At 44.7% G+C, this 17838-nt stretch overlaps 1 protein-coding gene across 21 annotated transcripts in view; it reads right to left on the bottom strand.

Moving 5' to 3' along the window:
• Positions 1 to 17838, bottom strand: part of PKHD1 (PKHD1 ciliary IPT domain containing fibrocystin/polyductin) — a 466962-nt gene that overhangs the window by 328053 nt on the left and 121071 nt on the right. The gene's annotated exons all lie outside the window — the stretch shown is intronic.

Here is a 17838-nt window from a genome sequence, read left to right as displayed (position 1 = left end):
TTACTGACTATTCTTCTCTGGAGCACATTACACCTGCTTGCTATAGATTGCACCCATTTGTTTCTGAGTGAAATTCAAAACACTGATTCTGATCAATGAAGCCCTATGTGGCTTCAGTCCTGTCTACCTCAGAATCTCTCTCCCCATATGCTATCTTGATAAATCAGATGGTCTGGCATGGTCCTGACAACAGTTCCCAGATATCAGTAGTAGGAACTAGAGGCAGGACATTCTCCAGGGGACAGGGATGGGGTTTTGTTTATTTCAATGGCTCAACAAGGCCCAAATTTCCAGGGCACACCGGGTGTTCGCCCACGAAAGCTTAGGCTCCAATACGTCTGTTAGTCTATAAGGACTCTTTGCCACTTATTCACTAAAGGTTTTGCTAGACCCTTGAGTGATTCAAATGTAGTTTGTAGGGTAGAAGTAGTTTTTTTTTTCCCAATTGACTTGCCATCAGTTTTGTTTTTTGCTGACCAATGTTTTATACAGACTGTTCATGCACCACTTCGAGCCTGACAGGGGTGCATTTTGGAAAACAAACATTTAGGTAGATAAGAATTTGCTACACTAGACAGGACTAATAGTCCATCAAGTATGCTATCCGGTCTCCACAGCTTGGATTCTTATCAGAACCAAACCTTTTTTGGGCTCCTTGCTGGTGGGAACATTAGAAGTGGCTAATGTTGACCAATATATGCTACCTAGCATATAGATCATATTAATATGCATCACCTGCACCACACGTATATTAGTGTGCATCAAGCACAAACAGAATTAAGTACAAACCGTATAGTAGTTATATAACCTAAATTGGCCTCTACCTTTACTATAATCCTATTCTCTTATGCTAAGTATCCCATAACACCTTGCATTACCCGAAGTAAGCTTTGGCTTAAGTACATAGGAAAATTGTCAGGACCAGGACATATGATTATTTTATCATAGCAATAGGTAGGGAGTTATTCTCCCAGGCCAGTACTGGAATCTCCCAAAGGAAGAAGACAAGACATATAATTGTTTTGGCCTAGTACAAACCTAGGAGATGCCATCACGCCCTTAGAATCATAGAATATCAGGGTTGGAAGGGACCCAGAAGGTCATCTAGTCCAACCCCCTGCTTGAAGCAGGACCAATTCCCAGTTAAATCATCCCAGCCAGGGCTTTGTCAAGCCTGACCTTAAAAACCTCTAAGGAAGGAGATTCTACCACCTCCCTAGGTAACGCATTCCAGTGTTTCACCACCCTCTTAGTGAAAAAGTTTTTCCTAATATCCAATCTAAACCTCCCCCACTGCAACTTGAGACCATTACTCCTCGTTCTGTCATCTGCTACCATTGAGAACAGTCTAGAGCCATCCTCTTTGGAACTCCCTTTCAGGTAGTTGAAAGCAGTTATCAAATCCCCCCTCATTCTTCTCTTCTGCAGGCTAAACAATCCCAGCTCCCTCAGCCTCTCCTCATAAGTCAAAATCCTATTCTCCCTTTAGTACCTGGAATGCATGTGTTCAGAGCCAATTGGTAAAACGCTAGTTTCAGGTGATGTACGCTGTACCTTTTACTTGTAAACTGGTAGGGTACAAAAAGATGGCTTTAGAGGTGTAACTCTGGGTGCACACCTTCTGCGTAAGGTTAACATAGCAATGCTGCACAAGACAGCTTCCCGGAGATTGGTATCGTATAGAACCTCTCTCCTGTACAACATTATTATTGGCTTTTAGTAATAAACATGACTGACATTGGTTATTTAGTCTCTTGAGTATATTTCATAATGAATTAAAGTGTGGTCAAGCAATTGACTATACAATTTGTCAACACTAGATAGTACTATTTATTTACAGTAGCACTAACAATGTGCTGGGTGCTTTCTACACATTCACAGAAATCACAGAAATGTTGGACTGGAAGGGACCTCAGTAAATCATCTAATCCAGTCCCCTGCAATCAAGGAAGGACTAAGTATTATCTAGACCATCCCTGACAGGTGTTTATCTAACCTGTTCTTAAAAACATCCAATGATGGAGATTCCACAACCTCCCTACATAATTTGTTCCAGTGCTTAACTATCCTTACATAGGGTTGCCAACTTTCTACTCGCACAAAACCGAATACCCTTGCCCTGCCCCTACTCTGCAGCCCCGCCCATGCCCCGCCCCTTCTCCGAGGCTCACTCCATCTCCTCCTCCCTCTGTCGCTTACTTCCCCACCATCACTCACTTGCTCATTTACACTGGGCTGGCTCAGAGGATTGGGTGCGGGAGGGGGTGAGGGCTCTGGCTGGGGATGCGGGGTTTAGGGTGCAGGAGGGTGCTCTGGGCTGGGATCGAGAGGTTTGGAGGGTGGGAGGGGGACCAGGGCTGGGGCAGGGGGTTGGAGCCTGGGAGAGGGGCAGGGGTGCAGGCTCTGGACAGCTCTTACCTCAAGCAGCTCCCGGAAGCACTGGCATGTCCCCTCTCCGGCTCCGATGCTGAGGCGTGGCTAGGCAGCTCTGCGCACTACCCTGTCCGCAGACTCCTGGCCAATGGGAGCTGCGGAGGTGGGGCTTGGGGAAGGGACAGCACATGGAGCCCCCTGACTCATGTAGGAGGCAGACGGGGGACATGCCGGCTGCTTCTTGGGAGCCGCACAGTGCAGAGGCTAGCAGGGAACCTGCCAGCCCCACTGTATGGCGCCGCTATCTGCACAGTCAATGGCCCAGTCAGTGGTGCTGACCAGAGCCGCCAGGATCTCTTTTCGACTGGGTGTTCCGGTTGAAAACCGAACACCTGGTCACCCTATCCTTACAGTTAGGGAGTTTTTCCTAGCATCTTGCCGAAATCCCCCTTACTGCAATTTAGGCCCATTCTTTCTTGTCCTGTCCTCAGTGGTAAGGAGAACAATTTATCCTCCTCCTCTTGAAAACAATCTTTTATGTACTTTAAGACTGTTACCATGTCCCTCCTCGGTCTTCTCTTCTCCATACTAAACAAACCCAATTTTTTCAATCTTTCCTCGTACCTCATGTTTTCTTGACCTTTAGTCATTTTTTGTTGCTCTCTTCTGAACTTTCTCCAATTTGTCCACATCTTTCCTGAATTGTGGTGCCCAGAACTGGGCACAATGCTCCAGTTGAGACTTTAACAGTGCTGAGTAGAGTTGATGAAATATTTCTTGTTTCTTCTGATAATACAGCCCAGAATTATGTTCACTTTTTTTTTTTTGCATTACATTGTTGACTCATATTTAGTTTGTGATCTACTATAACCCCAAGATCTTTTTCTGCGGTACTCCTTCCTAGGCAGTCATTTCCCATTTTGTGTTTGTGCAATTGATTATTCCTTCCTAAGTGTTGTACTTTGCATTTGTCCTTATTGAATTTCATCCTATTTATTTCAAACCACCTCTTCAGTTTGTCAACATCACTTGGAATTCTAAACCTGTCCTCCAAAGCACATGCAACTCTCCCAGCTTCGTATCTTCCACAAACTTTATAAATGCACTCTTTATGCCATTATCCAAATCATTCATGAAGATATTGAATAGAACCAGACCTTGGACAGATCCATGTGGGACCTCACTCAATATGCCCTTTCTGCTTGACTGTGAACCACTGATAACTACTCTTTGAGTACAGTTTTCCAACCAGTTGTGCACCCACCTGTTTCATAAGTTTATCTAGGTTATATTTCCCTAGTTTGTTTATGCATGTGAAGCAGTATTAAAGCCTTACTCAAGTCCAGATATATCACATCTACTACTTCACATCATCCATAAGGCTTGATACCCTGTCAAAGGAGGATAGTGGGTTGGTTTGACATAATTTATTCTTGACAAATCCATTTTGACTGTTAATTAAGGGTTGGTACTACAATGAGAAGCTCACAATGTAAATACAGACTGAGAAATACAGGCAGAGGTTAAGAGAAGGGGAGCAACAATATGCAATGCACCTACAAGTCAAATCTTTTCACTGTTGGCAACATGGAAGAAGTGGGTCTTAAATAGGGGCTCACGTATGGACAGGGTAGATGCCTTGAACCTTAGATAAATACTCATCTCTTTAAAGAAAATAAGGTTCTCTCAGCAACAGAGAAATGGAAAAAACAGGTTGTATGAGGAAGCAGGGTTTTCAGAAAATCAAGCCTTTCATGGGTCCTTGCTAAAGTAAATATTTCACTCTTCATGAGGAATCTCCAACATTAAAGGAGCTTTTGTTCAATGGGGAACAAGCAAAGGAGGAGGTATAAAACATCTTTATTTCTTCTCCATTGCTTTGCAGTATGTCTCAGCAGAACAAATGCTGCTTTGCCAAATGGCAGGGCAGGCCAACCCATGCAACAATATCCTAATGTTTATAACTACCTGTCTCACGGTGTCTCGGCCACTCTGTGTAGTACATTAGGGGTGATGGCTGATATATGGTTACCATCAAATGGTTTGCCTCCTCCTACCTAGGAGCATTCCTCTGAGACAAGGCTCTTATTGAGCCTGATACAATACCCACTGAAGTCAAGAAGGGTCTTTCCACTGACTTCAACAGGCCCTTTATGTTGTGATACGCATGGAAAAAAGTGGTTGCTCTTATTGTTTAGTACTTGTATCACTTTTTGGGTAGGTAGGCCTCTAGAGGAATTGAGAAGAAATGGTCGCTTTGTGATTTTGGCTTCCTGAGAACAGAAGCTCATCATTGGACCTAGGGTCTCACACAGGGTGCAGATGTCACCCATACACCTTCTGGGTGTGGTGTTCTGTCCCATCTAGTGGCACCGAGACCACTTAAAGAGAGAGATATAAAATGAGTCTGCTCCACAGCCTTAGCTAAGAGCCAGTTGGCTCTAGCTCATGCAGTAGAGGCTCATGCACTAAGCTCCAGAGAGCCGCGGTTTGATCCCGCCTGCTAATGACCAGGGTCTGTTGATGTTACACAGACTCCTCAACTCTTTTCATTTATGTCCTCTCTTTCCAACATGAAATGTGTCTCTCTTTTTTCATCCCTCCCCACCCCCCGCCCACAAACACAAAGTTCAATCCCCCTGGGCAGAGGCCAGCTACTATTCCCAATGCCATCCCATATGACGCCAAAAACCCAGATGTAGTGATGCTTCCCAAACCAATTATGGCTGGGAATAGTCCACAAAATAAGACCCTTCATCCATCCTAAGGACCAAACTCAGAAAAGGCATAAACCACCCTACTCGACATTACTTTTTGTTTATTTGTATTATGGTAGCACCTAGGAGCCCCATAGTGCTAGTTCCTTCCCCCAAGGAATTTACAGTTGTGACAAAGTTCTTCCTCTACCTTGGTGGGTATAGCTGTGCGACAGCTACAACTCCCTGGTCTACTTCCCCATGGCCTCCTCCCAACACCTTCTTCATCCTCACCGTAGGACCTTCCTCCTGGTGTCTGATAATGCTTGTACTCCTCAGTTCTCCAATGGTACACCTTCTCACTCTCAGCTCCTAGTGCCTCTTGCTCCCAGCTCCTCACATGCACACCACAAACTGAAGAGAGCTCCTTTTTAAACCCAGGTGCCCTGATTAGCCTGCCTTAATTTATTCTGGCAGCTTCTTGATTGGCTGCAGGTGTTCTAATCAGCCTGTCTGCCTTAATTGTTTCCAGAAAGTTCCTGATTGTTCTGGAACCTTCCCTGTTACCTTACCCAGGGAAAAGGGACCTACTTAACCTGGGGCTAATATATCTGCCTTCTATCACTCTCCATCTGGCCCGACCCTGTCACACAGTCTAACTATCCAAGGCAGAATAAGGAAGTTTTATCATCTGAATGGCTCTGAATCTTTGAAGTGGAGTTTAAAAAAAAAAACCTCTAAATATACAAATAGATCAATACCAACCATCCACGCAACCTCAAGGCCTAGCTCTGGCCAGCTGGCAAAATCCTGTCAATGTCACGGCAGGAATGGGTCTGAAGAAGGGACTTGAAGGGGGAAAAAAAAGGATGGATCAGTTCAAGGAGCATGCTCCACCTGCAAAGGGCAGCATGAAAGAAAGCACAAGATGCTTGTGGGAGAAGCAGGCCGTCTAGGCTAGTACCCTTGGAAGAGTTGAGAGGCCATGAGAGACTCAGTAAGAACCATGAGACGATAATAGGGAGGAGCAGAGCTACAAAGGGCCTTACATGGCAGTGTGGCCTAGTGGATAAGCACTAGCCTAGGAGTCAGGAGAGCGGGGTTCTGTTCCTGGCTGTGCCACTGACTGATTTGTAACCTTGGGCCAGTCACTTCCTCACTCGCTTGGTCTTGTCTATTTAGACTATGAGCTCTTTGGGACAGGCATTCTCTCATTTATGTGGTTGTATAGCACACAGTGCAATGGGACCTCTCGGCACTACCATAATACAAATAGTGGTAAAGGCAAGGGGGCCTTACGTATTGTTCTGTCCTATGTGACAACAGTACTCCTCCACCTCACGAGGGTGTTATAACTGATGTTAGTAAGATTTGTCAAGTACCTAGAGCCCCTCAAAGGAAAGCTACTACCTAGCTGCAGAGTAAATAGCAGGGTAGCCCTTTTTATCAAGTATTAGATGGGCACAGAAGCCATCCTGGCTCATTGTGTCACAACTCCATGTTCCTCCCTTTTCTCCCATAGCAGGTCTCAGCCTTCCCTCCCACTCCCGGTTTGTTCAGTGATGGCCACGAAAGGCGAAGAATAGCCGCACACAGTTTTCCATAGAAGTGAGACTCTTCTTTTGGTTCTAGTTAGAACCCAGCACTCCTGCAATGTCATTCTATAATCAGTTCCTGTTAACACTGAAGAGCAGCAGCAGCTGCAGTGGCCGAGGTCATGGCTGACTGCCTCTCCGGACACGTTTGTTTGATGAGCCTGTAGAACCAGTGGGAGGGGAGGGGAAGGGAGTGCATGGGGCCGAGCGCTGCTTATGCTGTCTTTTGTTCTTTCATTTCATCCGTCGTCAGAGGTGGTTCTGATCCAGCTTTTCTGCGAGCGGAAGTGATGTGGGCCCAAAACAGAAATCTGAGATCTGAACACACCCAGACCTGGATCCAGAGCTGATATTTGGGCCTCTGCCAAACAGAGGAGGAGTGCAGGTTTCATGGAACTCTACTTATAACCACTGGCTTGTTTGTGAGCTACTTCCTTTCCTGTAGATACATATCTTCCCCTTCTGCCCTTGTCTTTACATTTACAGATATGCCAGTGCGATAGGTCAGGAGCTGTAACCACGGCTGCTCATTGTAAATGAGGCATGTAAAGAAAAATACAAAAGGATCCTTGTCTCAGTGTACAGAGAAATCAATGCAGTCCCTGCTGCACTGTCTGATGTAAACATTAAACTCACTCATAACCTAGAGGTCTCAAACAACTGCTAAACTAATAACGACAAATGGACCCAAAACACAAAAATTCACCCCAGACCCAGATTCTAAACATGCTAACATGTTTCAGTCCTGTTTTTACTTAAAGACATTTTAAACCCCCCGCACCACCACCACCTTTTATTGTAGCTTCATGGTATCCCACTACCAGGGATGATTGGGAGTGGTGAGCACGAGCGATTGACAACCAACTCCATATTCCGGCTAAGAGCCTGTGTAGCTGCAGGTAGCAGGGATGGTTCTCCTGAGGACATGCTGGTGACTTTTAAAAAAAAAAAAACAACCTTCAGTACCACAGGTGACACTAGGCCATTGAGTCAGCAGTGAGCCGATGCCCCATAATAGGCTATATGCAGTATAATGTCAAAGATGAAGTGAACTCCCGACCATGTGTGGCCCTTGAAGAGCTTGTGACACTTTTTTTTGACAACAAAGAGCGAGGCGTGTCTGGTCAGTAGGAATCCTAACTTCTATTCCCACTAACACTGACTTGCTGTGTGATTTGTGCAAGTCACTTAATGGCTGTGCCTCAGTTTCTCCACCTGTTAAGTGCGGATAGCCATTCTTACCTCACAGAGCTATTGTGAGGATTAATTCACTTTTCATAAAGCAGATAGAGATCCTGGGACAAAACGGTTTATAGAAATGCAAAATATTAACCACCCTGTTGCTCTAGCCCCGCTGCAGTTCAGCTGATTACATCCTGCACACCCTCTGTAACGTCCTTCTCCCGTTTCAAGTAGATTTCTGTTCTTCATCCTCTTCACTGTTAGGGTGGGTTGCTGCTGTGGAGCAGCCCAGCACTGTCTCTATTTCAGGGCATGTCCACACTACAAAATGAAGTCTGTTTAAGTCGACGCACAGCCACCGCAGTAATTAAAGCGGTGACTCACGTCCACATTATGCGCCTTCTTCGGTGGTGCGCATCCTTACCAAGAGCGCTTCCACTGACTGAAATGGGCATTGTAGGGCACCGACAGCTGGAGCTCCGCCACCCTAGGGCTGACAGCCAGAGCTGTGAGCCTGGCGCGGGGTTCACAGCTGGAGCCCCTCCCCCTCCGCCCTGGGGCTGACAGCCAACAGGTGATGTAAATAACGCAGTGTCTACACAGACACTGCATCGCCCTAACCATATCGACCTAAGTGCGCCGCCTCTCACAGAGGTGGAGTTATTAAGTCGATATAGTGAGCGACTCGCATGGGCGGGAGCCCCATTGTAGTGTAGACGCTTACAGAGTTAGGTCCAAGTAACTAAGCTGCCTTACGTTGACCTAACTCTGTAGTCAGGGCCAACCTGTGCCAGCTGATAGTGGGGGGGGGAGGGCAGAGAGAGGGCAACCAGCTGCAGCAGTGTTACGGAGCAAGCTCAGTCCATGTGAGCATGCTCAATACAAGCCAAGCAGCAAATCTGTGGGGGCATGTGACCCCGCATGCCCACCCCCCATGCATCCTCTCTGTCTGTAGCGTAGACCAGGCCTCAGTTGCAGGTGAAGTGATTGCTATAGAGCATATAGTGCACTTAATCTCAGATACCTAATAGTGTTTTGTTTTTTAAGGAAAGTGACTGCTACTCCCCAAAAAGACAACAAGCCTGATCCTGTGATCAAAGACGACCAAAAGCTTAAACGCTAATACAGTAAATAGCCACCATAAACCTAACTAAAGCGCATTGCTTGTTATTTTACCCAGAGTCTATCCTATATATTGTGAATTTAAACTAAAGGCTCTTTTGGGACAGTGAAATCCTGACTCTACAGGAGTTTTGCTTTTGACTTCCTTGGAGCCAGGATTTCATTATCTGACTTTAGACATATCTTCAAGGTGCTGAGCACAAAGCTAATACTATATACCAAAATAATAACCACTACCACGTTGCTTTCCTGCATGCAAAAATATCCTTACAACCACTTATCTATTGGGGGGAGGGGGAGGGAATACACCTTTAAGTAATGTAGCCATTACCCGCTGCTGGTCATGAAGCAGTGAACAAGCAAAGGTTGGAACACTACAGCCATATCAGAGAGATTGACACACATGAGGAAGCCTTTCCTGCAGTAGTGACAGATTGCCATTTAACCAGCAAGTATAGAGCAAGTGTTTTTGTTCCCAGTCACTAGTGAGAGACAAGGTTAACATTTTAAGTGATGGAATACAGTGTATATTTCCCCACGCCATGGACCCAGGACTCCACAGCACATTTGAAAACACTTAATTTTAGTGATGGAATACATGGGACCTCACTTTCCGGGCTGTGAACTCTTGACAGGTCCTCAATTTAATTCACCAGGGAAACCATTTCCTCCCCCATCCCCCGCTTCAATCCACCTGAAGGAAAGCAAAGCACATATTTGGAGGAGACAAAGAAGTGGGTTTTTATTTTATTACCCTAGATGTCTTTTAGATGGGAAGTATTCACAGCCATCTGCTCTAATTATTCCTCCTGTATTGGCCACCATCTTCATGCAACAATAGAAATAATTATCTCCTCAAGGGCAAAAGAAAAAAAATATTTACAGAAACAAACAAAAGTGGATTATTTTTAGCTCCTAGGGGAACTAAAGAAACAACAAGCTACTTCCTAATGAAGAAGCAATTAGGAAGGTGGGTAGAACATCTATAATTAAATTGGACAAATTGGTGCAGGGACCTCCCTCCCACACACATGCTGCAAAATCTAACTCAATGCAGGTATGTGGTTAACATACAAGATATTCTCCAGGCTGATTGAACCAAATTTGTCTTGTTACAGCCCCTGTAGTCAGGTACTTCATTCACACTGACATATAATTGATCCATCCCAAGATGCACCTGTGTGGCATAAAGACAAGGAACACTCACCATGATTAATACAGGCAAGAGATGTAGCAAGGCACCATGGTGTCTATTTGACCTTGCTCTCCCAGCTACCTAGATGCTCATATAGCTCCCATCATCATGGTGTGGTAGAGTGGACTTCTGGCTACGCTACCTAGGTCTAATAATTCAGTGGAAGCCTGACACATTCTTCTTTACAAGTGTAAATCAGGCTGAATGTATTTAGAAAACTCTTTCCATAGTTCAGAGGAGGAAAACAGATGGGATTTTATTCTCATTTCTACTAAGGCCTCTTTACATCACTCTGGCAACATAAAGGGGTGTTAGCGTCAATGAGAACCAGTGCCTTTGAGTACGGTTCATCTCCTCGCAGCTTCCTGTGAGCAAAGGATTGAGGATTTCCCAGGTGGGAAAGCGAATACTATGTGTTGTGCTAGAGAACAACATGGACATCAGTGTAAGCTCACTGTCAAGGTGCTCACAAGTATAATGTCAGAGTATAACACAATATCTGCACATGAGCATCCAGTCCATGCACCAATGGTCAAGGGTGCTGTTGCAAAGGGCACTACAGGGCAGGATACCAAACTTGTTGAGTAGAGAAACAGCTTACCGGGTAAGAGAAATAAACTAGAACCTCCAAGAAAACCTGTCTGAGCTAGGTCACTGCCAGCCCCTGAGAACCACACTGCAGGGTTCAGTTAGTGAGCTACTTTCTGAACCAACCCACCCACCTCTTCCACCCCACAGGGAAGTGAGTTAGTCATTTCCACTTGCTCTACAGCTGGTTCAGAGAGGACAACACGGCCAGAACGGGCATATTTAGAGAGAACAACATGGCCAGAACGGGCATATTTTCTTTTTCCCCCACCATAGACTTGCTTTAGCGTTTCCTGGGAAAGATCAGAGCCTCTCCAGGGAAACCAGCCTTCCAGCTCAAGAAGGACTGTACCCTTCTCATCCAATATGGACCTTAAATGATACACTGTGCCCCACTCTGCTCCACGTGATGAGAATCTGAAGGAAACAAGTCTTCCATGGAGGGAAGGGTCTCACATGTCGGTGGTCCAAATTCAGACATCATATTCGGGGCAGTGTAATTTACATGGGGGTAACACCACCTAGCTCCTACTTAGTGCTTTTCATCAGTAGATCTCAAAGTTCTTTACACAGGAGGTCAGCATCATTATCCCAATTTTACAGATGGAGAAACTGAGGCTTAGAGAGGAGAAGTGATTTGCCTAAGGTCACCGAGCAGGTCAGTGGCAGAATATAACATCAATTTTTTTAAAGGCTCCATAAGTGATCCTGGCAATTACAGGCCAATAAGCCCAACTTTAATACAGGTAAACTGGTTGAAACTACAGTGAAGAACAAAAATGTCAGGCACACAGATGAACATGATTTGTTGGGGAAGAGTCAGCACAGCTTTTGTAAAGGGAAATCATGCCTCTACTAGAATTCTTTGGGGGGGGGGGGTGTCAACAAACATATGGACATGGGTGATCCAGTGGATATAGTATGTTTGGTCTTTCAGAAAGTTTTTGACAAGGTCCCTCATCAAAGGCTCTTAAGCAAAGTATACAGTCATGGGATACGAGGGAAGGTCCTCTCATGGATCAATAATTGGTAAAAAGATAAGCAAAGGGTAGGAATAAACTGTCAGTTTTCACAGTGGAGAAGGGTAAATAGTAGGGTCCCCCAGAGGTCTGTACCAGGACCAGTACTGTTCAACATATTCATAAATCATCTGGGAAAAGGGGTAAATGGTGAGGTGCCAAAGTTTGCAGAGGATACAAAATTGCTCAAGATAGTTAAGTCCAAAGCAGACTGTGAAGCATTACAAGGCGATCTCACAAAACTGGGTACTGGGGAACAAAATGGCAGATGAAATTCAATGTTGATAAATGCAGAGTAATGCACATTGGAAAACATAATCCCAACTCTACCTACAAAACGATGGGGTCTAAATTAGCTGTTACCACACAAGAAAGAGATCTTGGCGTCACTGGGCTAGTTCTCTGAAAACATCTGCTTCACAGGTAGCAGCAGTCAAAAAAGCTAACAGACTGTGACAAACCATTAGGAAAGGGATAGATAGTAAAACAGTAAATATCATAATACCACTACATAAATCCATGGTACACCCGCAACTTACTGCATGCATCTCTGGGCACCCCATCTCAAGAAAAATATATTAGAAGTGGAAAAGGTACAGAGAGGGGCAACAAAATGATGAGGGGTATAGAACAGCTTCCGTAAGAGGAGAGATTAAAAAGACTGGGACTGTTCATCTTAGGAAAGAAACAATTAAGGGGGATTTGATAGAGATCTATAAAATCATGAATAGCGTAAAGTGAATAAGGAAGTGTGTTTTATTACTTCATATAAAACAAGAACCAGGGGTCCCCCAATAAAACTAATAGGCAGCAGGTTTAAACAAACATATGGAAGTACTTCTTCATACAATGCACGGTCAACCTGTGGAACCTGTTGGAAAGTAAGGGATGTTGTGAAGGCGAAAAGCGTAACTGGGTTCAAAAAAGAATTAGGTAGCTCATGGAGGATTGGTCCATTAACGGCTAGTAGTCAGGATGGTCAGGGATGTAACCCCATCCTTTGTATGTCCCTAAACCTCTGACTGGCAGATGCTGGGACTGGAATGACAGGGAATGGATCACTTGATAATTGCTCTGTTTTGTTCGTTCCCTCTGAAGCATCTGGCACCAGCCACTGTCAGAAGACTGGGCTACATGGACCATTGGTCTGACCCAGTATGGCCGTTCTTATGAGACTCCAGTTTGAACTAGTATAGGTGCACCTCTTCAGGAGGGTGGCTTTGCTGAAGATGTCACAACCTGAGTGAATTTGCCTAATCACCCTCCGCTGCTTTCCTATTTACCCTTCACATGGAAATACCTACAATTCCACAACAACATACATACACAACTGCATTTGCAATACAATGGACCCCAAAGTTAGTAACCTAATTCAATCAGGTTTCAGAGTAACAGCCAGGTTAGTCTGTATTCGCAAAAAGAAAAGGAGGACTTGTGGCACCTTAGAGACTAACCAATTTATTTGAGCATAAGCTTTCGTGAGCTACAGCTCACTTCATCGGATGAAGTGAGCTGTAGCTCACAAGTACTCCTTTTCTTTTTGCTAATTCAATCAGGTTCAGCTTCACTCAGTAAAGTTCATTCGGGATAGTGCAGGTAAGTGTCAGTATGTCACACTCAGCTCTTCCCAGGATTTTATCCATAATAAAAAGAGAAGGGAGATTCTCTTCAGCTACCCTGGAGCAACCTCATTGATTCCACTGAATTGCACTGGAACAATAGTGGAAAACTTTGGCCCAGTTCATTTACGATGGAACTGATAAATGATGCCGTCTCCCACCAACTATTACGGGACAAGTCTATTTACACACACAAAATTGACCTGGGCCAGTGAGGTGGGACTGGAACCAGGAAATTGGCAGGTCCCAAAGGTAAAAATGCATTTCCATCCAACAACATTAGTAACTCAAGACCATAAACAAACAGAGCTATCATTAATTACTCAGACAGGGGCAGCCGCAAGAGCAGTGAGAAGACCCAAAAGCTAACTGCGAATAGTTCATCTAGCTGATTAGTTTGGGGCAGGGGGAATGAGTGGGCAGTTTAGGAGGTCAGAGCCCATGGCACAAGCCAGTCTGCAAGCCAATTTGCAGCTGGACAATGGCACAATAGAGAACTTGAATCCTATAAAAAGCTTTTCCAGCAGGGGAGTAATCACTGCAATTTCGGAGCACAGAAGGTAAGGCTCTTTGCACCAGAGGTAATTAATTAAGGACACGGAATATTGATTTGATCAAGTGGTGCTTTTGCAGGGAAGGTACTGAAAAGATGGCAACGCACATGTGTGTATGTGTGTGCACCTCAGTTAAGACACCAGCCTTAATAACCTCCCTTTTACCTACTGAGGCAATAAAGCCCAGTTGAGAATAGTAAGGCTCAAAGTCCTAGTGTGAAATAATCAACACTAAACCAATCAGTAATTAAAGGAGCCATGCGAGTAAAGTTCATAAACGGAAAGGGAATCTTAAACAGCTATGTACCTGTGTCCTCTTTAATAAAACAATGTTCCACGATCCCAGAATCCTGGAATGCAAATAGAGTTGCTTTCAATTCCAACCACCTGGCTACAACAACAAATAATGCATTGCTACTCAGTGGGCTGGCTTGTAGGCATCGTCACCCATTTACAGAACATGTGTGGTCTAGAGGAATATAAACAGCGATGGGCAGAGTTAGAACGGAACCTTCCCAAAATTTAGATGTTGGGTGAAACCCTGGCCCCACTGAAGTCAATGGCAAAATTCCCACCGACTTCAGTGGGGCCAGGATTTTATCCTTCGGAGTTTTAGTTCAGCCCATTACAGGGAACTTCAGAGAAGGAGCCACATTATAAGAAGTTGAGACACAGGTCCAAACTTTCCCTTTGTTAACTGAGTGCAAATGTATTGTCTTCTTCCTAATGTCCATTTCTGGCCTGATTTTCAGAGATTATTCATTTTAGTGAAAGCTGTCCAGATCTAGTATTTTAAACCACAAGATCATCTTGCATGGAGAGAGAGAGCGAGCGCGCACATATGAATGAGATAATGGAATGTAGTTCTCTAGTTTCGACACATCTTGGATGTTGTTTTCCCAACCCACAGTTGAAGGGCACACATGATTTACACAGCAACGTAAATCACCAACTTCTCAGAGGCATGTCAACTAATGGTAAATGTCAGGTTAATGCTAACAAGCAAACTGAAAGATTCAATTGTTTACACAAACCGTGTCCCTAACCTACAGCCTGGGCTGGCCATCATAGACCGTAGTCCATGCTGTATAAACCCTTTCACTTGATTACATCATCTTTACTTCCTGCAGTGTGTTTTCTCAGTTTTGTTGCAAACACAAATATTAACATTACTGTCATCCAGCCACCTGAAGAAAAAATATACAACATGTACCAGCAGGGAGGATTTCTGAACGATTTCAATAGTAAAAAGTGCAGAAAAGGGGTCTGATCCAATCCCAGTGATGCCAGTATAAAACCATTGACTTCCTTGGAAGTTGGACCAGGCTCCAGAATAACTCTCGCTTTAGTATTCTGAAAGACGTATGTTTGTTTTTTTAAAATTTCTGGAGTCCTAGGCCCCACCCACTATTGAGTGAGCGGTGTAGGATAGTGGTAGGAACACAGTATTAGGAGCCAGGAACTGCTGACTTCTGTCTGATACTGACCCCTTGGTGTATTTGGAATTTAAGCCAGCTGTGTCTCATTTTCCCCAAACTCACCTCACAGCCAGGAGTGCTGCAAAGATTCACCGGCTGATAAGTGGAACGCGCTTTGAAAATTAAAATTTCTGCACAAATGCTGTGTCACATTTTCTTCTATGTAAAACAGAAGGCACATAAACAAGCATAGTCAAAACATAACCAGATAGGAACTAACACATTCTACACATTGAACTTAAACACATGCATCAATATCCTTAGAGGCAGGGCTGAAAGGGATATTGCATGTCATTACATCCAAATGCATCCCCTCTACTATTAAGAGGTTTAGCCACCATGTTTTTCAACACTCCTGTGAATGGTGCCTCCTTTCCCTGGGATCAGTCCATTCTCCAATTGTTCACATCAATAGGAAGATTTTGTTTTTAATCTATACCTGTGCTTTAGTTTAAAACCATCACATCTTGTACTATATCCCACTGGCCCATCTCCACCATGTCATTTCTCTTGTGACTGAATAAACCAGTGTAATATGTTGGACCTCCACAGCACCTTCCAGCCATAGGCCTCACAGAACTTTACACACATTAATGAATGAAGCACTTCTATTACAGTAACTGCTGGTAAGTATTATTATCCCTATTTTATATAAAGGTAAACTGAGGCACAGACGCTTAATTGACTTAGAAGTGTAGGGTTAGAAGGGACCACAAGGGTCATCTAGTCTAACCCCCTGCCAAGATGCAGGACTTTGTTTAGACGCTGTCTAAACCAACCAAGATAGATGGACATCCCGGCTCCTTTTGAAAACCTCCAGTGAAGAAGCTTCCACAGCCTCCCCAGGCAGTCTGTTCCATTGTCCCACTGTTCTTACAGTTAGGAAGTTTTCCCTGAGATTTAAGCTAAATCTGGTCTGCTGTAGTTTGAACCCACTGCCTCTTGTCCTGCCCTCTGTGGAAAAAGAGAACAACTTTTCTCCATCTTTTTTATGGCAGCCTTTCAAGTATCTGAAGACCACTATCATATCCTCCCTTAATCTCCTCTTTGCCAAACTAAACATACCCAACCTTTGCTCATATGGCTTTCATTCCATCCCTTTGATCATCTTTGTTGCTCACCTCTGGATCCCTTCCAGTTTCTCTGCATCCTTTCTATACATTGGTGACCAAAACTGGACACGGTACTCCAGCTGAGGCCTAACCAGCACTGAACAGAGCAGTTCTATCGCCTCCTGTGACTAGGGTGACCAGATGTCCCGATTTTATAGGGACAGTCCCAATATTTGGGGCTTTTTCTTATGTAGGTTCCTATTACCCCCCCACCCCCATCCCGATTTTTCACACTTGCTGTCTGGTCACCCTACCTGTGACTTGCATGCTATGCCTCTCTGTTAATGCAACCTAACATTGCATTTGCTTTTTTTGCAACAGCATTGCATTGCTGACTCATGTTGAGGTTGTGATTCACCACAACTCCCAGATCCTTCTCAGCAGTGCAGCTGCCAAGCCAGTTATCCCCCATTCTGTATTTGTGAATTTGGTTTTTCTCCCCTAAGTATAGCACCTGACATTTATCTTTGCTGAATTTCATTTTGTTGTCCATAGCCCAGTTCTCCAATTTATCAAGATCCCTCTGAGTTTTAGCTCTGTCCCCCACTGTATTGGCAACGCTCCCACCTTTGTGTCATCTGCAAACTTGATCAGCACACTCTCTATACCTACATCCAGATCATTAATAAAGATGTTAAACAACATCAGACCCAGAACAGATCCCCATGGAATCCCACTTGAGACCTCTCCCCAATCCAACATCATTCCATTAATAGTTCCTCTTTGTTTGCAGTTTAACCAATTCTGTATCGTCTTAATGGTAGCTCTGTCAAACCCACATTTCTCCAGCTTACTTATGAGCAGGGCCGGCTCCAGGCACCAGCGAAGGAAGCAGGTGCCTGGGGCGGCACTCCGTCCATCATCGGGGCGGCACGTCCGGGTCTTCGGCAGCAATTCAGCGGTGGGCCTGCAGTCCCTCTCTTTGTCTTCAGCAGCAGCTCAACCAGGCTTGAGTTGTTGGGTTTTTTTCCTTCACTGTTTGGGGCGGCAAAAAAGCTGGAGCCGGCCCTGCTTATGAGAATGTCACGTGGGACTGTGTCAAAAGCCTTGCTGAAGTCCCTGTATATTATGTCCACCGCGTTCCCCCCAGCCACCAAATCAGTCAGCCCGTCAAAGAAGGAAATGAAGCTGGTTTGGCATGATTTCTTCTTGGTAAATCCATGGTGGCTGCTTGTGATCACTCCTTTATCCTCCAGGTATTCGCAAATTGAATGTTTTATACTTTGCTCTCGTAGCTTCCCAGGATCAAAGTTAGGCTGACTGGTCTATCGTTTCCCAGCTCCTCCTATTTCCCCTTTTTAAAGA

The sequence above is a fragment of the Lepidochelys kempii genome, chromosome 3 (assembly GCF_965140285.1).
Source record: "Lepidochelys kempii isolate rLepKem1 chromosome 3, rLepKem1.hap1, whole genome shotgun sequence".
NCBI lineage: Eukaryota > Metazoa > Chordata > Testudines > Cheloniidae > Lepidochelys > Lepidochelys kempii.
This window is presented reverse-complemented; position numbering and strand designations above follow the sequence as displayed.